This window comes from Cricetulus griseus, chromosome 8 (assembly GCF_003668045.3).
Source record: "Cricetulus griseus strain 17A/GY chromosome 8, alternate assembly CriGri-PICRH-1.0, whole genome shotgun sequence".
In the NCBI taxonomy this organism is placed as follows: domain Eukaryota; kingdom Metazoa; phylum Chordata; class Mammalia; order Rodentia; family Cricetidae; genus Cricetulus; species Cricetulus griseus.
In genome coordinates, this window is record NC_048601.1 from 39,554,210 (window position 1) to 39,581,420 (window position 27,211).

A 27,211-nucleotide genomic window follows, 5' to 3' on the forward strand; every position below is an offset into this window, starting at 1 on the left:
GGAGAACATTTAGAAAAAACCCTGAATAAATAACTCAGAGAAATATTGAATAAATTAGAAAGAGTGAGTACAGATATGACCCACAAATGTGCAGTGTTTGAAAATGATAGACATATAATTTTGTAACATGGCCCTCAGCTAAGGATGCCATTTCAGCCACCGTGCTTCTCAGTCCTTATGGCTGGCATGAATCTCTTAATGAAATCAGTGATTTGAGGTTACATGTCACCCAAGTGGGCTCCTGTGGTGTGCTATGGCTGCATCTTATTCTCTTGGAAGTCATCTATGCTTTCTGCCTTTTTTAGCTGCATTCTCTCTCATTCCAGGCACATTCTTCCTTTTTATGTCCTCTGTGCCAGGCAAAAATACTACCAAATTTGTCAGAAAAGATTTGCCCTTTGTGAAACTAGCTTTTATCAGCTTATGTCTTTCTGGGTGTTTGGTAACTTCATCCCCTAATACTGTCTCGGGGATCTTGCCTACATCCAAGGGACTATCTGCTCATTTATAATTTCCTGTTTCTTTTCTTTCTGAGTTCTTCTCTCACAGACTGGCTGAGTGAGGTTTTTTTGGTGGTGGTGGTGGTGAGGTTTGTTGTTGTTGTTGCTGTTGTTGCTATGGAATTTCTAACTTGCTCTCAGCCACCCTTGTTTGGGTTTCAATTTTATTTCTTTAGAAACATCTCTATATTTCCCTAATTTATCACAGAGATATTTTGATTTCACAAATGATAATCATTGGTTGATAAAAACCCATATATTACTTAAACTCTTAGAGATCATCTTCCTATCAGGAATTGGGCTGCAAACTGACATAACAGAGCAGGCATACATTCTGTTTCCCTCTGGCTGCATACATCACTTTAAACTTCATAAACACCATAATTATACTAGACTGAATTCGAATATGAAATAAGAAAATGAAGTAGCATCCTCTGATTCATTATGCTATATTGTTTTCTCCCCAGCATAAACATTAGATGATGGGAATAGTTTACAGAAGCGAAGTTTAATTTTTTCAGCCCCATAATCAACAAAAAATCTTTATATCTCTCTGATGAGCAGGAAGACTGCTCTCTGTGTGGGAGAAGACCTTGGAAATTTCTGTTTATTCCTTCAAGGTTCCAACAGTTCTGTTTTGCTGTTGTTTTTATTTCTAGGTTTTTCACTTCAGTATTTGAATATAAACACTTTCCCCTAGATGTTACATTGACATTTACGTTGTAAGTATTTGACAAGTATAACATGCACCCAGCCTTCTCTTTGCCTTCTTACCCATCCATGTTTTACCTTTCTTTCCAATACATATCCATTCATTCCAATGTTCTTCATCACAGAAAACAATAAAACATGGGGAACACCTAGCAGTACTCGCTGGTAAGCACATGTTTCATTTATGCAAACAACACATTTTAAGATTAAGACTCAGTTGTAACTATTACAAAAGTTGGAAATGTTCAACACGAAAAATATTTACAAGATTCAGAATTATAAATTAAAATTAATCAAATTTGCCACTGAAAAAATAACTGTCAGGAAATAAACACCTTTTAATTTATGTTTTTTATGAAATTAAATGTATATAATTGGTACTGGGCATTGCACTTACAACACTCTAGAGTCTATGTGTATCTCAAGTACTGCCCTTTTACTTAGGCCTCTTTCAAACTTCCATTGGTAGTGTTTTTTAGGAAACAATATAAAATGAATATATTCTCTTATTAATTGACACTGTAAAACTTAACTTCTTAACTTTAATCAAACAACACATTTTTCAAATGTTAAATATAATTCATCATGTGTGTGATGTATCTACATACTCATGACCTTCTTTTGTAATATAAGCAACAAAAATCACATTTCTTCCTTAATTAAGAATAATTTCTAAGCATGAATTTCTAGAAGTTGAAATGGTATACTTATGGGGATTCAACTTTGAGGTGCTCTGTTAATTAGCTGTAATTTCTGTGTAAAGCAATGGAGGGAAGTTGCAGCCTGTTTTTCAATGCAAATGACCCTCACTAAGACATGAAAGAAAATAGTGACAGTGACATTTCTGACTTCATGTTCAGTGCTATATCTACTGCTTTGGCTTTGGTTATATTAGTCATATGTTACAAGGATTCTATGGTGAAAAATGCTGGTTACTTTCCTACTTAGTAAAGAACCAGTTAAACTAACATTTGAAGTCATGACATTAACAATCTTAAGCAGGAAGAATTCAGAGTTAATGGGCTCAAAAAAAGTAAGGAAAATAAATGAAAATGCCTTAGGGAAGAAAACTCACAAGTACTTTAACCCCAATATGATTGAGGTCTGGGCAAGAATGGGATGTTTGAGGCCAAAGTGGGATAGATGTAAGGCCAACTTTCAAAATTATGGTAGTGAATTCCAGTAAAACAAAGACTGGAGATAGCCAGAATGGCTTTAACCATGTTTGTCACCTATGAAGTACCAGAAGTCACTATGTGCAGCTAATTGCACAAGATTAGGCTAATCCACCTTCCACTGTAGATGCGGCAGGGCCCCCTGGGAGACACTGATACTCAGTTTCAGTGGAAGGAGAAGTTACATTCCTCAGTGGTGTACCCATTGATACATTGCCCTTACTAAGGTAAATAACTCCAGGTTCAGGGACAGACTCTGCCTTAATTCTATAAGATGAAAAATGAGAGAGGAGGGCATCCTACATCAACTTCTGGCCTCTACTTGGGCATGCACACAATGGGCACATATACCATGCATATAGATGAAAATGAAACACAATAATGCACACAAACATACACACACACAAACACACACACACATCACACATACATGTGCATATGAAACACACACACATACACCACAAACACACATACACACCCACACTCCATGCAAACACATACACACAAACACACCACACACTCATACACATACACAATACAATAAGATACACATATACAAATAGACACACATACAAAAACACATAGCACACACACATAAACCACACACACACACACACACACACACACACACACACACACACAAACATACACCACACAATACATACATACACACACACAAACACACATAGGACACACACACACACACACACACAAACACACACACACACACACCACACACACACGCACGGGATGGGGAGAGAGAGAGAAGAAAATTATTCGACAAGTCTGAATACAGGGCTTCTATGAACCCACATGCTGAAGGGAGAGAAGAGAGATTTGTCCTCTGACAAAAAGTTCCACACAGTACATGTATACAATTCTCCAACCTACTCCCAACACAAATAAGAGTAATTTAACAAAAATTCTAAACCCAAACCTTGGTAACCTAGGCATGTTGATACACATTTGTAATCTTGAGAACTTGGCAGCCTATGCAAGAGGGCTATAAGTTTGTGCCTGCTCAAATAGCAAGATTTTGTCAAAATCAACAAGCAACCCACCTGCCTTTAAACTTCAAATTTGAGAAATATTTTTTTTTGCCATAAGACAAAATTCATAGTAAGTACAATGCTATTTTCTTCTTAGTTTCCCTGTCAGAGCACAAAGTACCACATTTCTTAGGATTTTCATTTATCTTGACCTTATGTTTTCTATGTCTACTTCAGAAATAATAATAGGTGGCTCAACAAAGAAACGCCATCTTTATTTTAAGACTCAATCTTGCTAAAGTCTTCACTGAGTACAGCTGTTTCCTCTTATGAGACTTCTAACAGCAGGAATAGGGGCTGTCTGTGACTCTTTTACAGGCTTTTGGGACACTAACCCTCATACTGGGTCACCTTGCCCAACCTTAATTCCTGGGGAGGTAGTTAGACTTACTGAAAATTGATGTGTCATGTTTTGTTGATATTCATAGGAGATCTGACCTTTCCTAAACATGAATGGAGGAGGGGTGGATTGGGGTTGGGAACACAGAATAAATGAGGCAGGACTGGAAGGAGAGGAGTGAAGGGAAACTGAAGAAATCAGCCAGGATTTAAATAAATTTAGAAAGAAAGAACATACTTGGTCACCCTCCTAGTTTTATGTGTCCATTATTGACCCTTCCTTGTCACTTGGCTTCTTTGGGACTGTGGATTATAACATGGTTATCCTTTACTTTACTCATAATATCCACTTATAAAAGTATACACCATGCTTACCTTTCTTGGTCTGGATTACCTCACTCAGGATGATTTTTCTCTAGTTCTATTCATTGACACCTAGCAATGGGAGACACAATGCTTGAACCATCCCTTTCTTGTTCTCAGGCAAGATTCCAGTGGAGGGATAAATAACCCAAAACAGCCACATTACCTATGACCTATATTTTACCTTACCTACAAGATATGCTGGTACAAAGTTGGCACAGAAATTATGAGAATGGCCAACTAATAACTGGTCAAGCTTGAGGCCCATACTATGAGTGGGAGCCCACCCCTTACACACTAGGCTGAACATCCCAGAACCCAGAACCAAACTTGATTGGCAAAAAGAAAAAGAAAAAGAATAGAGTCAATTTAGAGTCAATTAACTGATTCCTAATGTTATTCTGCTTTACTCATAGATGGTGCTAGCCCAATGGTTATCAGAGAGGTTTCAGCCAGCAACTGACAGAAACAGATGCAGAGACCCATAGCCAAATGTCATGCAGAACTCAATAAATACTGTTGGAAAGGGCATGAAGGATTATAGGAGTTAAAGGGGCCAAGGACACAATGAGAATAAACACAGAGTAAACTGACTTGGGCTCATAGATGCTCACAGAGCCTGAACCATCAACCAGAGAACTTACATGGGACTGACCTGGGCTCTCTGCATATGTGCTGCAGTATTATGGCTTGATCTTCTTCAGAGAATCCTGTCAGAGAGAACATGGGCTGTCTCTGATTCTGTTGTCTGCTCTTTGGACCCTTTTCTCTTGATGGGTAGCCTCACCCACCCTTAATAGGAGAGGAGGTGCCTAGTGTTGCTGCAATTTGATATGCCATGGCTGGCTGACAGATATTGGAGGCTTGCACCTTTCTGAAGGGAAGGGAGAGGGGGTGATTTGATTGGGGGGATACTCAGGGGATGGAGTGAGGACAGAGGAGGGAGGGCAAACAGTGATCAATTGGGATGGGAAAAATAATTGATTACTAAAACAACAACAACAAAAACAAACCAACGAAAGAAACACATGCTGACATTTTCTTTTTTTCTTTTTTTTTTGCCTAGACCAGGAAATGAAAGCAGAATTCTCTTCAGCTCTTATTCTATTAAAATGTAGACCTTCATTTTAATTTCCTGTGATGATTCCAATGTAAAGCAGATTTAATGACTTCATTGAAGTAAATATTGCTGTCACATACCATCTACAATTTACTTTATTTTTGAGCTATTTTGATCAAAGTTGTTTTACAAGCTCTTCCTAAACACCAGTAATTCACGAGTGTCAAGTGATTGTGTAAACAAGAAAACCTGGGGTAATGAAAAAGAAAATGAATACAGATCTTAGATGTAAGTGAACTCTTCCTCATAGTTCTTAGCAGTCGATGCTGCTTATTTGTCCTCCACAAGTTTTGGTTTCACACGCATATTTCAAAGCAGCAACAAATGGAACAGGACCAAATAGGCAGAAGATATGTGTGTTTGTGTATGTGCAGGTATTTTCATAGTTCAATGTAATGTAAGTATTTGTGAATATATATGAATGAATATGTATGTAGTAACATAAGATACATATTATAAATATGCATACTATATATACATATATATATATATATATATATATATATATATATATATATAAAGTGTGTGTGTGTATATATGAGTGAGTGCAGACAGATGATAGACAGATGATAAACGTATGGATAGATACTAGACAGAGAGATGATAGGTAGGTATATAGATACATGTATAGACAGACAGACAGACAGACAGACAGACAGTCAGATAGATAACATTATTCCTGAGGATGCTATAACAAATTATGGCTAATTTAAATAAATTATTCTCTCTCAGTTCAAGTGCTACAAATTTGAATTCAATGTATGGCAGCAATAGTTCTTGCTAGAGTTTCTTAGGAATAAGTGTTCTACCTTTCTTCTCTTCTGGTGGTTGACATCAATTACCTGAATTCCTTAGCTTTCATATGAATCACTCAAATCTGGCCTTGATGCTTAATACACCCACCTTCTCCCTTTCCTTTTACTAGTGTTTTATTTCATTTTATTTTTTACGGGATTCTGGCCATTCAATTTCAGGCCAAAGAAAAGTTCAGGATGATGTCATCTCAGGACCCTTAAGTAATCATTTCTACAAACCCTTTCCCCAAACAAAATCCTATTTATGTAACTTGTAAGTGAGTTTGTGTTTGGGAGAAGGTGCCACAGGCCACTGGGTTGCCACTCTGTGTTTTTGACTGTCTTGTATGGGAGATATGGAATGTGGGGCAGCTGAGAAATTTAACAGAAGGATAAGTCTTTCCCTTTAATTCAGTATTAAAATGTTCCTTGATTTATGTTCCCCCCACAAGCAAAATGGAAATTGTACTTCAAAGGAGAAAATAATAATACACTTCAATTTTACTTGATTGCTGGTTTCTGTGTATGATTGCTTTGTTTTATGTTTTGGTATCACTTGAAAAATTAATTTTAAAAAGCAATTTAATTATTTGTAAAATTAAAAGGAAATGTTAGTGAAGAGAAGTCTTATATCTATTGGAGAATAAAATTCACTACTTTCTTGCCTCCCATTCTCCCTGAGGATATTGGCCTAAACACTTCCATCTAGTATGTATGCATCAAGAAGCCAGGTGCAAATAGACTTGCTTATCTCTCTCTGTAATTAGATGACTTCAGCAACCTAAGTAGAAGCACATCTAGGTAGATCCATTATGAATTATCAGAAAATGCTTATTGTTCCTTCAAATGATCTGTGGAAAGAATGGGTTTTTACATTGTGACTCCCCTAAAATTACCATACATCACTGGCACTGGGATAGCATATGGAATGCTATTTTATAGAAGTTCTACAACACTATTATGTAACGATAACTCTTTCAGCCAGCTGCCCAAGCCCCGCAGCAATGCTAGGGCCCCCAAACAACACACAGTCTTATGTTAGTTACAACGCTGCTGGCCAATGACTAGGATTTCTCATTTGCTAGCTCTGTCCTAAGTATCAACCATAACCATTAATCTATATATTTTATAAAGACTTATCTTACTGAGGATGCTGGCCTTAAGTGTCATCTCTTCCTAGAGATTACAAGGTGACCCCGCCCTTTATTACATTTCCCAGAATCCTCCTTCTCTCCTAGTCCCACCTAACTTGCTTTCCTATTGGCCAACAGTGTTTTGTCAACCAATAAGACAAACATATACACAGAAAGACTTCCCCCATTAATATAGGCATTACCAGTATTTAGCATAATAGCAAGAAGCCTGAGTTGCTGCATCATGTCTCCCTTGTTCATGGACACACAGTGAAAGAAAAGTGAAGAGAAAAGCCCATATCTCCATCAGAATGTGGTCTTTACCCCCAGTTAGGCTCTATTTCACTACCTTGCTGTGTATTTACCACATGTAAATAATTGCTCCTGTTGTCGCTATTTGATCTTTAAGTATTTTTACTGTATGAGCTTCTGAGATTTCATTAGATGTATATAACTGATTTGGGAATAAAAATGCCCAGTTACAACTTCTCACTCCAATTTGATTTTGACAATTCTAACAATGAAACCCCTAGCAAATCACAAAGACTGATTGATTAGTGCATTTTCAGGGCTGTGCTGGGAAGTACTGGCACTTATATTCCTAGTACATCCAGAAAATGGATGAGGTTAGACACAAATGGTCTCATTAACCAGAAGCTACTTCAGTATAGTCAATGACCAGTCAAAGATTAATCAGAAACCAGGACCTCGTGGTTCAGATGGGTGACAGATGATCCTGAGCTGTGTGTCAATGAACAATGGTACCCAAATGACTGATGGCCAATTATGTCTATAAGCTGAAACAGCTAGCTGAGACTCTCTCAGGCAGACACAGGCAGTGAAGAGGAGATTCTCAGAATTGTCTCTTGTGTCAGAGAAAACGCTTTTGTCCCTCAAGGGTTTCAGAGAATTTGACAGATCCACAAATGGCACAGAATTAATAGTTGATGATCTGAACACCTGTTTTGCTCACTTCCTATAGGTTTCCCTGACTCAGGTGATGGCTATCACAGAAATTGGAGTGCCTGACCTGCTCCCTACCTAAGGTTGGCAAGATATAAATTTGGCCTATCTTTGTTTGGCCTATCTCTGAGTGTTCTGGACATATTTTAGTATTATATAATAATTACACACATTTATCTCTGAATGCCTCGGACATATGTTAGCATTGTACAGTAATTTCTGGATGTTCATTTTGTGGATCACGTAAATGAAGGGAACAATCAACAATTTAAACATTATTTTTATACTTAATACATTCCCTGTCAACTCATCTTCAACTCTTTTATGCAGAGAATATTTTGCTTTTTATTCAGTTGATTTTTCTTTTAAGTAGCAACTTCCTGAGACTTATAATGTGACAAGACTTGGTCTAGGACTTTATAACTCTGGTGTTAGTGAGTCCTCATGTCAATATTATATTCTCTCAGTAAGTATTTACTGGGTGTCTCTTCATTGGCAGTCATGTTTAGAAACAGAATATACAGCAAAGATCAGTAAACAAAGCCACACATACCCATCCTTTTCATAGATTTGAAAAAATAAAGAGCAATAATACTACTGTCTCCCTTTTAGCAGAGTAGTTGGCTGAGGTCATAAGAAAGGTGTTTCTAGAGTTATACAGGCATCCAAGTGTGGAGCACTTACTGCTAATCAAAACACAAAGCTTCCATGCCAGCCATACCTCAGCAGGTTCACTGTCCAGTGTTTTCTAAACTATTTCTTTAGAAACTATCACATTAAAGACATAAAGAAGCCTCATGACTCTGGATGAATGTTCAGCTTAAGCAAATGCCAAATGCAGTTAAGCAATGCCCACCTTGAAAAACAAATTCTTTCTGATTGAGTCACCAAATTTAAAAGAGCTATTATCTTAAGGACTAGCAAATTACCTTGGAGATTTGCATCACTAATAATGAGATGGTGCAGGAAGAAGCCATCCTTTCTTTGGGTCTTTTTGTTTTGTGAGAAATAAAGCACCATTTTCTTACTGGAGTGCAGGGGTTGGTTGGAGGGATAATTAGCTGCACTTGAGTTTTGTATGAAGTCCCATTTTGGCTAAAAGGGCGGGGGTATTCCTGAATGCTGAATTATATAGCATAGAGTTTCTCAAGTGTGTAGAAAGTAACTGTGATATAGCCCCACAGAAGGTGGAAATACAATTACACAAAAGGTGAGAATACTGAGACCTTATGCATAATGAATGAGATCAACCATCTGTTAAAGTACCCCTGGGGTCGAATATAAATGGGTACCTGAAAATGTTTGTGGGCATCTGAGTTCCTTCAAGGGGTGAACTAAGAAGCAGAATAAAGTAGAGCTGAAACCAAAGACTGTGGGCTCAATGTGTTACCCTTTGTTATCATGATGACTACAAAACAATTACAGCATATAGGTATCTGTACTGACACAGAGTATGAGGTTGATGGTGTTTTAATCATATTCCTCCAGTGATCCACTCATTCTTGAATGAATTACTTTTTTGAATCAATAATAATACTAATGGTGATTGCTTATTTAATGTGTTGCCAAGTATTCTAAATACTTCCTGAGTACAGGATTGACTTTGCCCAGGGAAATGCCTTTAGTTTTACCAGAGAGACAATTTCTGGGACACAGAAATATCCTGCTTCTCCAATAAGAACATTGCTTTGTCAGTGCCTCTTGAGCTGTAACCTATATATTCTATGACAGCAATACGATTCATGGTGCTGTTTTGGCAGGACTGGGTGTTCTGTGTTAACTATGTGATATAAGGTTTGGGAGGTAAAGTGAGGCCTGAGCCCCCTGGTACCTGCCAGACCTCCTCTGGACACAGGCAGCTCCATATACTCACATATATGAACAAGCTGCAGTAAAATTGGATTAAGTATCAGGTGAATGTTCCTGAGTGTTGTCACACATCTTCGATTGAAGACATAAGCAGTGTCAACTAAAGCCTAAAGGAGCAAAACAACTAAAGAGTTGAAAGGTGCACATGAGACACTTTCCTGAGATCTGCCCTCTGGTTTCTGCCATTGGCTGATCTACAGGAACCCTTTCATTGTAACCTGTAGTGTCATCTTGCTTTGCCAGTGAACTTGTCCTGGTGGCCACATCCCAGGCCTGTGGCTTCAGGTGTGCAGACATGACCCCTTATAAGGAAAAGGTGGGGCTGGTTCACTAGCTTGGGCTGTGGTGAGAGCATTGGAAGGGCAGAGTGCATCTTCTAGAGCCAGAAGACTACAGCAGTTATTTACTATTATTTGTATAAGTACTTCCCTAATGAATTCCTGTTTATCATTTATTTTAGGTCTTGTGATCATTTAAACCCTGCCTTCAATTGGCACCTAACATGATTTGATTCCCATGATCAGCCCACGTGGCTGACCAGTCTTGGCATCCAGGACCCAGAGCCAGCCCTGCCCGTCAGCCTCCCTGTGTTCTGTCACCCGGATGGCTCAGTCCCATTCTGCATTCCTGCCCACCACATCTGTAGTTCACCTTCCCTAATTACCTGCCATGCAGCTTCTACTACCTTGGGTCTTGTGAACTCATTTAAACCCCGCCTTCAGTAGCCACATCATACATTCATTAGCTGCATCATGAGTAACCACAGCTTTTCCTAAAGTATCACAGGCAACACAATTACAGTTTCGTAGAATTCTGTGATACTGCAAATAAAAGAAATTATATTTCTGGAATTGGCTGTTAGTGTTAAGAGGTCACAAGGGAGGGTCATCATGGACACCACCTAAAACTTTAAAGCATTACACGCATTGACTCTTTCTGAAAACCGATTAAAGAGACACATATCAATCACATTTTACACAGAATAAAGTGCAAGGGATTTGCTTAATGTCACTATCAACTTCTGAACCTTTAACATTCTGACTGTTAAAATCAAGTTTTCTCTCATTAATTTGAAAGGTCTTGGGGCAGAGTTGTAACACTCCAATATACTCTAATAAATATCTTTCAAGACTGCCTGCTGTGGATGAACACAAGCAAGTGCACAACAGATATTTAGCAATGCAGAGGGATATTTTGGCTGACTGGGTGCTAAGGGGCCAACAGATTGAGAGAGGACTACTATTGCATAGACAGTTTGTTATAGCTCCAAGGACACAAATCTGACAACAAGACCTTTCCAGGAAACTCTAGTTTGGTCATATTTAGAGGGTTTAGAGAAACTCAGACTAAAGCTTATATTCATAATGTGTATGAAGAGCCATGTGAGGAAAAAGAAGTTTGATCTATTGCGGAGTTGAATGAAGGCACTATTAATAGTCTTCAGGAAACTGAGCAAATGTGAGTAGAAGAGATGATCTTGCCAATGAACCTAAGAACATGGGCTTGGGTCTAGACTCTGGATTGGCTGGCTGGCAAATAAAAGGAGAGAGAGAGAGAGAGAGAGAGAGAGAGAGAGAGAGAGAGAGGAGAAAGAGAGAGAGAATTATTTTTTCTGAGTTTATATATTTTCTAGGGCTGGGAATCTTTTTCAACTTTTTTTATTTGAATTAGAAACAGGATTATTTTACATGACAATCCCAGTTCCCTTCTCCCTCCCATCCTCCCTTACCACCCTCCTAACTAAAACCTTATCTATGACATATCCTTTTTGCTCCCCCTGGATAGTGAGGCCTTAAATAGGGTGTCATCAGAGTCTGTTGTATCCTTTGGGATAGAGCCTAGGACCACTTCTGTGTGTCTTGGCTCAGGAAGTATTCCTCTATATGGAATGGTCTTCCAAAATCCACACCTATGCTAAGGATAAGTACTGAACTTCTACAGGAGATCCTGTATATTTCCGAGCTCACAGAAACCATGTTCCTGGGGTCTATCTCTAATACGCTAATCTTTAGAACATCTGACTGTCTTTGGCAAGACCCAAGATGCCAACACATCAAAAATTTTAAACAGAAAATGTGACTAACCTACACTTCCAGACAGTGAGATAAATGGAATAAAACAGACACTTTTCTAATGAATTTATTATTGCTTCCCCAAGAAGGTGAAAGTCATTTCTAGAGTTAAGAGAGTAGTTATAAATTGTTTCTTTATATATATAAACCACAGAAATTCATAAAGCACTGAATTTTACTGGCAAAGATTAATAATTGCTTGTAATAAATGAAGGTGGCCATCGAACAGAGGTTGAAAAGAGACATTGTCTAACATTGAAATGAATGAAAATACTCTGGCAAATGAGCAGAAAAGCAAAACCATGATCATATGAGCCATGAATTATAGTAAGTGATGAAAATCAATAATTTATTTTCTGATATATGTAGAAATATCTAAAATAGCTCATACAACACTTATCATAAAGATTTAATCAACTCTGAGTTTGCTAAGAAAAACCATTCTGGAACTCCACATAACAGAGAATCTGCTTCAGAGACGTGATGATTCCAAAACATAATGGTCCCCTCATCTCCCTATAATATCAGTGAGGTTTAAAGGGTACTAGTTTGGACTCTGTCTACAGTAATCCAAGGGCTTGCTGAAACCACACTGGCAAATAGGACTTTGTACTTTATTTATTCTTTTCTTTATATTTTCTATGGATGTCAGAGAATTAGATGATCAGAATTGTGAGGCACAGTACAATTCCTGATGTATGAACTGAAAGTGGCTTGATGAAGAGGAAGCTGGCATGAAGCCTAGCCTAAATAATGTTAATGTGTATGGTTTTGAAGCGCTCTCTATTTTTTTCCCTTCTAATAGATAATTGCAGGAGAGCATTCCTAGGGCAATGGAAAGGTTTCATGTCTTATTGTGAGTAATGATTTAATTTCCTTGAACTTAAGAATTATGATTATTATAATTTATTGACTACTGTGGTTTAACTCCTTAAATGTGTTGATTGGGATGAAAATACTTCATGAAAATTGGCATTTTCAAAGGGAATTGATTCATATGGAAATTAGGTTGTGGGTCATAGGACACAAGTGTCCTAGCAGATAAAGCTGCATTAGTATATACCATATTTATAACTTGAGCCATAAAGCACATGAGAAGATAGAATCCTGGGAAGGAAGTTGACTTGACATTATGCAACTGTAATATGTCAGTGATCAGTAGAAAAATATTCAAGAATATAGAATGATTGTGCTCTGGAATATGTTATCAATTCCAACTCATTTGCTAGCATCAACCCTACAATAACATTTCAATGATTTTATTTTGAAACCATTTGAGCCATGTGGATTCAGACAAGTGAAATTATGTATTGAAAGTCATATAGATAGCACAGGGTAGAGTTGGACCTTCAAGTTCTTAACTTTGCTGTAAGAGTTGATATTACTTCTACTGAGATGTATTGCTTCTATTATGCCAGTGTTGATGAATCTAGATTGCCTCGTGGGCCGACTTCATTATATGATAAATTCTGTATTATCATTCATAGTAATTTCATCAGTTACAAAGATAGCCAGTTGTCCTTATCTGCAATTGGTAGACATTTTGTTTCTTGTGACAAAATATGGGGTTTTAAACCACAACAGCAAAGTTATCTAATGGACTTTTCCTCCAAATGTATGCCCATTTTTAAGACACACACATAGATGGATGTAGGTGTGTGTGTGTATGTGTGTGTATGTGTGTGTGTGAGTGTATGTGTGTGTGTGTGTACATGTAGAGAGGAGGTTGCCCTTCCTAATGTTATTAAAGCATTAACAGATAGGGCATAATACTAAATATGGCTTTTAAAATATATTTTTGTTGCTAGGTGTATATTTGTTTTTTATATTTATTATTATATCATATTACATCCCATCCATAGTTTTCCCTTTCTCCACTCCTCCCAGTCCCCAGGCTACTTCCCATCTCCACCAGATCTACTCCTCGTTTTTGATAAAACAATAATATTTTGGAATTTCAGTCGAAGTAGAATTTCTTCTGAAGTTATTACTGAGTTCTGCCCATTAGAAATGCAGGTGAATTTGCACAATACCCATTACATATGTTGAGTAAATAAGGTATATTTGACAGCAAGTACTTTGAATGGTTGCCATCCATACACTCAGACCCTAGGATCCTGTAATCAAAATGTTAGATAAACTTTTTTTTTTTTTTTGGACAGAAGATATTTGCCTGAAGACATGGTTAAGGAAGAAGTTGTAGGAAGGGTCATAAAGCAAAACTAGATACAGAGCAATAAAATGATGTAGTTGGGTAAAGTAGACACAGTTTGGTGGCTATCTGTTGGCACTCTTAGTTAAAAGAGTCAAGGAAGACCCAGTCATGTTACAATTTTAGACAATGAGCATAGCATTGCCATGCAGATCTGTAACCATAGCACTTGACAGGCCAAGGAAGGAAGACTGTATAAGGGTACAGTGTTACATTCTGAGTTTCAGTACAGGTTAGGATAAAGAAGAATCCATTTGGAAAAAAATAGCTGCTATATGAGATTGTCCATGAGAACATTAGGATACCTGAACAGGTTGTAAAGTATGCCAAGGGGAGATTGACATAAAAGGGTTAAAGAAGGTGATGGTTAGAAAAGTTACTTGAAACACAGATGCCGGTATTGCTGGGAAGCATCTAATAGAGTAAAAATCAAAGTGATATACTGTCTTCTGGGATTATAATAAAATGGTTATTTTTTCCCTCCAGAAAACAAGTCTTTATTTAAAACTTGCTTTTCTATTCAACAATTTTTAGCATTAACCACATTAGGTTTTACATACCAAGAAATTCTCATGTTTCTACTCATGCCACTTGAATGTTCCATAGCTTCAGCTCTGATATTACCCAGAATTACTCTAGGTAAAGAGATGAATCTCATGGAAGCATTGGGTGTCCCAGACTCTCATAGTTCAGTTATACATGGTTCCACAGGTTCCAACAGGTTCCAACATACCTTATGTGTCTTAAAAAGGGTTGTCATAATGCTCAGATGTTATATACATCTTCAATTACATTTCAGGCTATAATACAAAGCATGCATATGCAAAATTTCCATGAGAATCTAGCAAACAGTAGCTTCTTTGTATGTAAATTGTGGGTGGGCCACCCTCACAGCACATAGATGCATTCATAACGCAGAGGCTTCACAAACTTCAGAGTTTAAGCATTTGAATGGAAGTTCCACACATAATTGAAAATGATTTTGGAACCATTTCTAACTCCTCTGCCCTCCACGAACCATGTTTCCTAACATGACATTTCCTAAGCTTCAAGTCATGATTTTCTTTTCCTAGAAATATGCTCCATCCTTAAGCTGCCTGGGTACCCAGTAAAGGATACTCCATGGAAATAAAGAAACTATATTGACACACAACAAATCACAAATTATTTAGATATTTCATTTTAGGAACTATGGATCCAAACCAAGTGTTCAACAAGAGATATTTGGGGGGGGTATGGAAGTGAAAATTTATTTTTTATTTTTTATTTTTCCATCTTTTTTATTTGAATTAGAAACAAAATTGTTTTACATGTCACTCCCAGTTCCACTCCCTCCCCTCCTCACCTATGCCCCCCAAACAACTAAAACCTTACAAATCACATCCACTTTCTGCTCCCCAGGGAGGGTGAGGCCTTCAATAGGAGGTCATCAGAGTCTATCATATCCTTTGGGATAGGGCCTAGGACGACCCCTGTGTGTCTTGGCTAAGGGAGTATTCCCCTATGTGGAATGGGATCCCAAAATCCACACCTATGTTAGGGATAAATAATGAACTATTACATGAGGTCCTGTAGATTTCTGAGGTCTCCTCATTGAAACCCATGTTCCTGGGGTCTGGATCAGTCCCATGCTGGTATCCCAGCTATCAGTCTGGGGACCAAGAGCTTCCTGTTGTTCAGGTCAGCGGTTTCTGTGGGTTTTACCAGCTTGGTCTGGACCCCTTTCCTCATCACTCTTTCTTCTCTGCAACTGGATTGCAGATCAGTTCAGTAATTAGCTCTGGGTTCTGCTTCTACTTCCATAAGCTGTTGGATGAAGGTTAAAGGATGGCATATTATCAGGGCATTTAAGGTAGCCTCTCCTCTGTTGCTTAGATTGTTAGCTGGTGTCATCTTTGTAGATCTCCAGACCTTTCCCTAGTGCCTGATTTCTCTGTAAACCTAAAATGTCTCCCTCTATTATGGTATCTTCTTTCTTGTTTTCTTCTACTCATGCCCTGACTCAAACTTTCTGCTCCCTCATGTCCTCCTCTACCTTTCTCATTCTCCTAGCTCCCTTCCCCCTCCTCCCTTGCTCCAAATTTGCTCAGGAGATCGTGTCCCTTTCCCCTTCTCCAGGGGACCATGTATGTCTCTCTTAGGGTCCTCCAACATGAGATATTCTTAACCCCTCTAGCTTTCAAGAAACTACACAAGTTTTAGTAATTCTCTGGTAGAACCTGCAGAAGACTTTTTTTTTAATGTATTTCTTATGTCACATTTGGTGACTTACTTGCCTCATTCTGAAGGTACGTATGAGGAACATGCTCTGAGAACACAAAAACTAATGAAGTGTTAGAAACAGATCTGAAGACAATAGTGTTAGAAATGACAGCAAAGTCATGAGTGATGGATTTTCCATTTGGTAACAAGGGCCTACCATTGCATAATAAATTGTGCTGGCAAGACTCAGCCAAAACAATGAGGCATGACAGTGAAGGAAGTCGCTGGGCAGAGAATCAAGTATCAAGGAGAACAGGATGGACTTGACTTATGGCCAGCCTAGAAGATATTATATAAGTATATCTTGGCATTCCTCTCTCAGTTTTGCTCTCAGAGGCATACCCCCTGTGGCGTTCTCCTTCCATTTTAGCTTACTGTTTTCTATCATTATAGATATTATTGAGAGTTTCTGAAATTTTTTGAATTTTTTGTTTTGTTTTGTTTGTTTTGGTTTTTCAAGACAGGGTTTCTCTGTATTTCTTTAGAGCCTGTTCTGCAAGTCACCCTGTAGATCCAACCTGGCTTAAACTCTCATTTTCAGGGAACCCATGTCATTTGATCATCATGAATTCATTACATAAACTGACACACAAACTCAACCATTTGGATTTCCTGAGGCTTGTTTTACTCTAAGCATGAAAATATTCAAATCAAGGCAATCTCAATATAAAGAGAACAAGAGTCATATAAGATACATTATAGTATAGAGTATGCAGGTGTCCAGAGTTAGGGATGGAATCTTTAGAGCCTCCAATATTCTTATCTTCAAGTCCTAATCCACAGTTGGATTGGGACTTTAGTGAAGAAATTTAAATGAAATTTAAAAGAAGCTGAGGGTGAGGTCCTTTTTACAAAATTAATGAATTCATTAAAAGAGGCTCAGAGAACATACCCTATGACATGGGAGGACCCAGATAAAGACATTGGCATTATAATCCAGGAAGCTAACACAGTTTCAGCAAACCATCTTCTAATAATGAAATCCTCGCCTTCAGATCAAGGAGAAAATCATTCGCTGTTGGTTAACTCACCAGGAATAAAGTATCTTGTTAAGGCAGCATAGCTAGAAACAGGATACAAATCATAATTTTGACTCTGTGTGGCAGGTAGGAAATGCTTGGCACTATGGAGCCCAGTTTACTCAGATGAAAATGAAGGGAAGGAGTACACCCTGAGGGAGGTATCTCTTGATAGAGTTGGTGGTGATCTTCCTATTACTATTAGACATTACTATTCAATCACAGAATTCTTTCATCCTAAGTTTTTCATAACTTCTTAAAATTCTCATTGCAAGCTAGACAGTGATAGCTGTCACTAACTTTGTTCTGATGGGAAACAGAGTATGGGAGTAGGCTGGTGATAGTTCATAATAAATCTATATTAACTATTTTGTCTTTTTAAACCAAAAGACATAGACTTGGGTCATTAAATGATTTTCATAACATTAGGTCAAATGCATGAACTTTGGCTGTGATTTATAATATCACATTTATACATCATAAAGCCAAAGATGAAGCTCTATTCAAACTGTGACAAATCAACTAAATGCAGTAATACAATGCTGGTTTATACACATAAGGAATCATATGGAATTGGGGCAGTGAAGGACAAAGAATTTAAAGAATTCTCATGAATGGGCAGTGCTAACAATTTCTCATCATATTACTCAGCAAATCATTGCAATGTACTCTGCTAGTTTCCATGAACCAGATGAAAATTACTTTATATTTATTTAAATTGAAAAATTGTCTTTGTATTGGGGGGTTAATTTTTGTCATTGCCACCATTCATTTTGATATGACACGAATATATCTTTCTTATTTTTCAGTGATAAGTTCTTTGAAATAAAAACGTTGGTTTAAAACCCCCAGTTAATGTTTGATTTTTAATCCAATAACCAATAGTTCCAGACTTAAATAAAAATATAAATGCATCTCTGGAATTCTCCCTAGTGCCAGATCTAATTTTACTTTTGTAACACAAAGACCTTCAATGCTTTTGATGTTAAAAATCTCTACAGGGATGTTGTTGAAATGGGGGTGTAGAAGGAAAGCATTAGGATAAGTGGGCACTGGAGCAACAGAGTAGGGATACTAACAGAGAGAGTTGTACACTAGCGGTATGTTATAACATAGATCATTCAATTGGTAAGTCACACAGGAATGTTAACAGAATGAAATAGAAACTGTTTGGCCAACCACACAACTTCTCTGTCCCAGGAGCAGCCATATTCACTGATTTTTACCATCTGTTTGCCCAGGTTCTGGTTGGGTACAGGCAGGATCAGCATCTTCCACATATGACATGCAACACGATGGTGTACCTTGTTGAGAAGAATCAGCTATATTATTTATGATCAAAGAATGGCTTATTTGTGCTTACCCCTGGGCTCCAAAACCTATGTATCCTGCTCTAGGTAGGAACAATCTTGGTGCCCTGCTGTGACTCTTTAGACTGCTCCTAATTCTCTACTGCTATTCCTTATGTCAACCAAAGAACCTAAAATAAAACTGAGCCACCTGCTGAGCTAAAGAAGAGAAAATACAGAATCAATTCTTAGAAAATAATGTGAGGACACTGGATAAAGTCAAAAGAAGCCTGTGTAGCCAGACACCACATTCCTATAACTGTGAATATAAACATGCTGTGTTTTCCATAAGAGATCAAGTAAAATCTGTGGCCATGGAGAGTGATGTACAGCAGGCACAAACATATTTCATCCTCATTGGCTTCTGTGACTCAAAGGAATATAAGACTGGATAACAGGATAGGAAAGAGGGGGGAAATGTACTTTATGTACTGATAGAGCTGGTATGGGGTAAAGAGAGAAGTCCTTTCTTGAATACCAGGCAGCTTGCCAGCTTCTTTTGCTCCCAGAGGAAGGCTTTCACTTGAAGGGGAAAAGGACCATTGGAATTTATCAGTGGGAACATCACACAACTTACAAACAACAACAACAACAACAAAAGCTTTTTTACAAGTCATTACATATGGACACAAAGGGTAAAAAAAATCCCAATATGGGGGCATTTGGGGGACACATTGGCCTTCTCTCTTCTTTGGTTTTCCTTAATTGCCTCCACTCCCAGCTGTTGTTCTCTGCGGTATCATAAAATAAACTTCTGAAGATGGGAATATTTTTTGATGTGCATATTTCAGCTACAGAGGCCATGGAGCAAGGCTAGCCAGTGCTATCTCATTGATCTTAGTTCTTTTTAAAAATCTCCTTTATACAAAATTTTTAAAAAATCATGAATAACAACAACTGTCATCTGAATGGTAACTGGGGCTTAGCTGTTCAGTTGTTGTATAAGAAAAAACACCCTGAAAAAGTATTTCCATCCTGTTAGACCACATGCACAGCCCACTGTAATCACTTTCTGTTTATCTTTGTCATTCACAGACTAAGTTAGGAGCAAAGAGGTACCATTTCTGCTGCACATTCAGCAAATAGAAAATGAAAGGGTCCTAACTCACAGGAATTAAGCAAAAAGGAAAACCATGCCAGTGAAAGATAGGAAAGGGAAAAACAAGTGCACATAGATTTGACTCTACTGATGAGTCCCTAAGACTTGATATTTGGGATGTGCTAAAGTAACAACTTGGTTTTCAGGTGAAAGTTTATACAAGCGGCCCAAGGGAAGCAGGCGGTTTTCTTCTGTAAATAATTTTTATTTTTTCAGACTGGTTGCAGTCTGCACTACACAATTCTCTAAAATGGGTTTGAGTTGATACTAAAGACACAAATGTGAACTTATTTCTGCAATTATCTTGGAAAGGATAGGTGATCATCGGTCATCTGTATCAGTTATTTTTGTTGCTGTAATGAAGTATCTTGGCCAAAAGTAACTCATGGGAGAGAGATTTTATTTTGGTTTATGGTTCCCAAGACACAGTCCATAATGACAGAAGTCATGGTCATCCATGCATAGGAAGCAGAGAGAAGGAACTAGAAGTGGATCAAGACTAAAACCTACACACACACACACATACACACACACACACACACACATCCAATGACACACTTCCTCCAGAAAGCCTGCACCTCCTAATGGTCCCATAACCTCCCCAAACACTACAACTGATAAGGGATCAATTGTTCAAATAGGTGAGCCTATAGGAGACCATTCTCATTTACATAACAATACCATTCTGTCAAATGGCACATTCTGACAACCATCAATTGTTCATGATTTACGAAGACTTGTATTACATATGAAAATATTCAGTCTCCTCAAATAATAAATAAGTCTAGCATGAAAATTACACTTTTATTTCCCCTGGTATTCCTTATACTATTTTGCTCAGTATCTTGAACTTCATAAATTAGTATTTTTTTTAGATGAAGGTAATAAAGAACTAAACCATATTGGTAAGACTACATCTGTTTCTTGAAATAGGACAGCCATAATTTTTGAAATCATATGGTTCTTAATGGCTGCAAGAAACAATTCACTCATTTGCATATTACTCACAATCACTTCATGAGTTATTAATAACTCAATATTACAGGGGAGAAAAGTGAAGTACAGGGATTAATTGTTTCAAGTGTGTAAATGGACAGAGCAGAATCTTGCATCAGCACTAAGCCTATGCTTCAGCTGCTGAGCTCTCAATAGCATCTCTAACAGATAACATTTATTGTGCACTGGTAAGTGCTTTACATGCTCTACCTCCTCAGTATCATGAATCCTATTTATGGAAGCTTGGCTGCATGCCAGGGTAGCACAAATGAGCACTTTTACTGTCCTTTTCTATGCCAAGCATAGACTGAGCTGTTCCTATTTACAAGGATTTCCTCTCATCCAGAATGTTTTAAATTATGGAATGAGAACACCTTTTAAAGTATTTCTGGAATAAGAGCTTCATACAAGAACAAAATGGTTCAGCAATGCCCATTCTTTTTCTCTTCTATATATTACATAAATATTTTTTTAAGGCACTGACTTTTACTGGAAGAAATAATTTGTAATAGGTAGCACCTATTACAAATACATTTAAAATTTAAAAAGAGTTCATGAAGTGATGTTAAAAAAAGATTTATGTTTACTTAGTGTGTGTCTGTCTGTCTGTCTCTTTGTGTGTGGGGGGTGGGGGCTCATAGATGGAGTGGCCACAGTTTCCACAAGAGGGCATTAGATTCCCTGGAGGTAGATTGTAGGCAGTGTAAGATGCCACCATATTTGGGTGCTGAAAAGCAAACTCAAGTCCTCAAACAGGAGAGCATATACTCTTAACTACTGAGCCAGGTCTTAAATACAATTTTTTTAAAGAAGTAACAATGTAGTATTTGTGGACTATAGTTTTAATCTGTTAAATTCTGACAAACCTGAGAGTCATTTTACAATAAAGATGTGTTAAAGAATAATTAATCCAACATTTACTTACATTATTCTTTTATATTCCTTCTTTTCTGTATGTTTTTTTCTGTTTATCCATGTGTCTTTCCTTATTTGGGGGACAAAATTTTACTGTATATCTCTAGTTGGCCTGACATCTTCCAACTGCAGTCTCCCAAATGCTGTTATTACAGGCATATGCCACTATACTCTGGCTTCTTTACCTCTTATTTTTCTCTCCCTCCTGTAACACCAAATGCATACTAATTTAATCCTAAAACAAGCACTAGTTGTTCATAGTGCTATAAATACAATCTGTATATTCTTATTGTTTAATAGAAAATTTGTATTCCCATATGACTACCAAATTTGAACTCTACCTCTGGGAATTGCATTGCACCTATGGTTAGGTATATAAATAATTTTTAAGGCCCAATGAAATTACCTTTACTTAGTCTTCAAATAGTCACAGGGAGATGTATTATTTTATTTGAGTGTCACCATCTTATTTCAGGAACATACTAGGGATATTTCTGAATTTATGCTATGGTTTATTTAGTATTTTAGCCTAACTTTCCTTGTCACCTTAAAATAGAGCATTACTATAGGTACAAATATATAAAATCATGCATAAATATTCATAATGAATGTAATAGGAGGTCTGTTTATAGTACATAATCACAAAGTATATTCTCAGTAAAGCATAATGATTTCTACTATTATGAAAGACACATGATAGTAATAATTTCCCAGCCACTTAAATAATTAGTATCCTACTAATTATTTAATTATTACTAATTAGTTTATGTGTCGAAGCTATATCCAATGTCAGATACCTTAGCTTCTATTGTACTTCTATGGCCTTCACTTAGTAAAGTGGCAAACCTCTAAATACAGACCAAAATTCTGGTGGGAGGATTCTCACAGTGTTCCCATTTGGTTCCTGGTATATTCGTGGCCAATCCTTAATTCTGGAGTCTGAGGACTACTAGATTCATCTAGTCAACACACAGAAAGGGGGGCAGAATGTGTCTGGGTCTACTTTATTGAGATATTACAGAATACATGAATCTTGGAGGTTACAATGAGGTGAAACTTATTCTTCACAGTACTAGAGGCTGGAAGTCCATGGTACCTGACTAGGCCTTCATTGTGTGTCAACATAATGTGGAAAGCTGACACACAATATTTCAACATGTACAAACAGTGCATGAACCCATCCTACTTTAAGGAATCTAGTCCTATATTCCATTTCTATAATGATGACCTCAATCCATTCATAAAGGCAGTAACTCATGATCTGAACCTCTTTTAATCGTTGCACTTCCCAGTAATGTTCCATAAGGGATTAGTGTGATTATACATTACCTCTAGTGATTTACACTGAATCAATTCACCATTCTGTGTTTACCCATACTGTGATTTCCATGTTGAAGAGTGTTGTCTCTCAAGTCCATATCAATGTGGATATTTTAATGAATCCAAGCAGCAGTTTAGGAAGGGTCCATGTGCCAAGGGACAAAGTACTTGTTCCAAGCAGTGGCCAGTGAGGAGTTGAGACACTAATTCCAATAATACTCAAGCTACTAACCTCTGTCATCAACACTGTGTGTCAAAAAAAAAAAGTCACTTATATTAAAACCTTGACTCTAGCTTTTGGTTGAAAACTTGTAGCAAAGGAGGTTTGCCTAGAATACAGACCCACAGACATAAAGACATAGTAGGCATGTTTGTTTAAAGTCATTATGTTTGTGAAAATACTGCCATGCAGGAACAGGAAATCAATATAGGGATTCAGACAACAGTTTTCTTGGAAGGTTGCCAGAAACAGAATCAGGGCTTTGAGTTTAAGAAACATTCTCTACTGGAACATAAAGAACACTTGGGCAGCATTCAACTGATGCATTCATGTTGCATAGAAAATATGCAACATCGGAGATTATACAAATGCAAAACCTACTGTAAAACGGTCAGAATACTAGGCTTTCTGAAGCTGTGGTTCTCAAATAATCCTAAATTGGTAGAGGAGACAAATTATTCCAAATGTCTATTTATCCCAGACCCAGACTCATGCTAATCTACTTTCAAATTGATTTTTCAATTTTACTTTTTATATACAGTACAACATTTCTCATAAAATTTACTCATTGGTCAGCAGAAAATATAAAGCCACACTGTACCTATTTGAATAAATAATGTGTCTTTGAATGGAGAAATTTGACATATATTTTCAATGTGGTAGGTGGCTTTGGTTTTTATTTTGACTTTATTTTATCACATTCTATTTTTTCTAATGTTTATACAGTGCCAGCAATCCATTTCCACTGAAATTCTACATTTGTCTAGGTACCTAACATGCAGGAGTTTTCCTATAAATGTAACTATCCACTGGAGCTAGGTACCCAGGTTCTGTGAGTTTTCACTCACTGAGGTTTTCTCTAATGTTCTCCACCTTTGCAAGACAAGTTTCTTTGATGGTGAGTAAGAGCTACAATTATCTGTGGATATGAGGATAAATGCACATAATGTTCCACAAACCTCATGGAAGGGTGGTGGAATGTTTGTAAGATCCAGAGCTGCAGGAAAAATGGCTATGTAATTGTATCTGCTAGAACCAACAGGGAATCTTCATCCAGGATACATCAACAATATGAGTGCCTAAAAAAGACCTAAAGGAGTACAATACTAGTAAACATGCTAACATGGGAGGTGGGGAGATCTTTTAGAAATTCAACCCTAGACAAATAACTGTTGATAACTAAAGTACACTGAGGCAGGAGAAATAGTTTTCCCCAGGGACAAACCCTAATTGTTTATGCAATACCAATTGGTCAGCCCTAAAATAATAGACAGACAACTAACATTATACAGACAGAGGAGGTTGTGTGTGTGTGTGTGTGTGTGTGTATGTGTGTGTGTGCTTGTGTGTGTGTGTGTGTGTGTGTGTGTGTGTGTGTGTGTGTGTGTGATGAATGAAAAACAGGCCAAGATTTGAAAGAAAGCAGGGGGGGCAACATTGAAAGGAATTGAAGGAAAAAAGAAAGGGAGAGATGATATAATTATATTTTAATTTGAAAAGTAAACTTTATAGAATGTATCTTTGACAAAGAAAACCCTAAAAAATATGCCAGTGCCTTCTGACAGCAAAGTCAATATAACATAGCAAACAAGATAAAAAGGATTTTATGCTGTGTAATATTTGTATTCAACCTGGGCTTCTAGGATGGCTGATCTCTTCTTGCTTGAACTCTATAGTAAAGAATGGCTATCACCAGGATTAGTTTTAAAAGAGAGGAATTAAATTGTCCATGCAACACCATTAGGCATGCAAGAGAAAACCTTCACAGATGCATGATAAACATTTCAATTGGATTACACTTTTTATAGCTGGAACTAAACTATAATTTTATGCTACAAGCATTCAGGCATCTTTCAAGAATTTTCTATTTTTTGTCCATACAAAGGTTTTAATATATGTTATAATATATGCACATTTTGTACACAACTTATATGTCAGAAGTTAAAAACAAACAAGAAAATATGAACAAAATGGTAATGGGCTATCATGAAATGCTTCTCTTTAATACAGAATATTGATTAATGCTATACTCTAAACTAGAATTTACCATATCTACATATTTGACAACTTTGGTCAGGATATTAACACTGTTTTGATGAAGAATGAAATGAAATGTCTTAAAATATGTTGAAGTTACTGTATGCCTACAGTGGCTTCACTGGACAGCATATCCTGATGATCCACTTCTCTAGGACCCTGTGGAAACAAACTTCAGGAAGCTTCCATTGACCTTAGAGAGGAGAAGTACTCATGCTACACTCCAATCTAAAAGATAAATATTCTGCACAGAGACCACATAATTGGATGTTTGGCCTGTCTCTCTGCAGGAGAAATATAACCATGTGTTGGAGTTTCCACTATTCTTAGAAAGTCCCTTAGTGGAGTAGTTGCAAATAGGTCAGGAGACTTTAGCATCACAGATGACTAGAAGAACATCTTAAAATTATGCAATCTATACTTAGTAAATAGACAATATGAAGTTTGAAATATTAGAAGAATTATTTCAAAAACCTCTGACATGGACCTAAAGGGAAATCTTTTCGTTGATGACTGTGGAATAAGAGTTGTAACAACAAGGCTATCGGGTGATGGTGGGCAGGAGATGAAGGATGTCCTTCTGTATATATGTTCTCTTATTGGTTGATGAGTAAAACACTGATTGGTCGGTAGAGGCAGGAAGATAGGTGCTTCTAGGAGATGAGGAGAATGCTGGGGAGAGAGGCAGAGAAGCGAGGAGACGCAATGTAGCCACTAAAGGACTAACAGGTCCAGGCATTTTTTGGCAAGCCAAGAACACGTGTAAATGCATAGATTAATAGTGATGGGTTAATAATTAAGACAGAGGTAGCCAATAAGAAGTCGTAGCCAGTGGTCAATAGTTTAGTAATTAATATGACTCTGTGTGCTTATTTGGGGCTGAAGAGCACTGGGATTTGAGAACAGAAACCTCCAACTTTAGGCAGGAGAGGACTCAGTGTAGAACAATTGAAATATACAAGGGAAGCACAATGTACATTTTATTTTGTAACTGTTATTACTGTTTTGATTCTTTATAAAGAAAAAGCCTGACTGAGAAGAATAAAATTTTCTTAGATATCAATTTTCCACACCCATGAATAGCATACCAGTTTAAACCATGAATCATTACTATGACACAAAGAATTCACAAGAATATAGGAACCTCTGTAGAGAATATACTTCTAAGTAGAAGTAAGTCACTTTGCAACCTAAAAACTGTATAAATGCCAGACCAAGTGACACACATGCACAAAATCACAGAGTATGAATAATTCTGTGCTTCATCCAGACACATTTTCAAATTAAAATCTTTCTACTATAAGAGCTCATTAAGAATACAATACCAAACAAAAACACAAACCACTCTATTTCTTGTTGCAAAAATTTTGCTATTGAATTTTAATGCAAACAAGAGGAAATAACACCAACAAAATCTAAAGCCTGCAATAAGGATGTCAGCTTGCATAATTTGATGAGACATGTATAATCATAATGTCTGAGAAAAAATCCCTTCCTAATATGAAGGGACAGAAGGGGGAGGTAGAGAGGGAGGGAGAGAGAGAAGGAGAGGGAGACAGGGGAAGAGAGAGAGAGAGAGAGAGAGAGAGAGAGAGAGAGAGAGAGAGAGAGAGGAGAGAAGAGGTGAAACTGGACCTTCTTTTCCCTTTCTGTGGAACATGTTTCAGTTTACGTGTGAATGTGTTTTATTCATT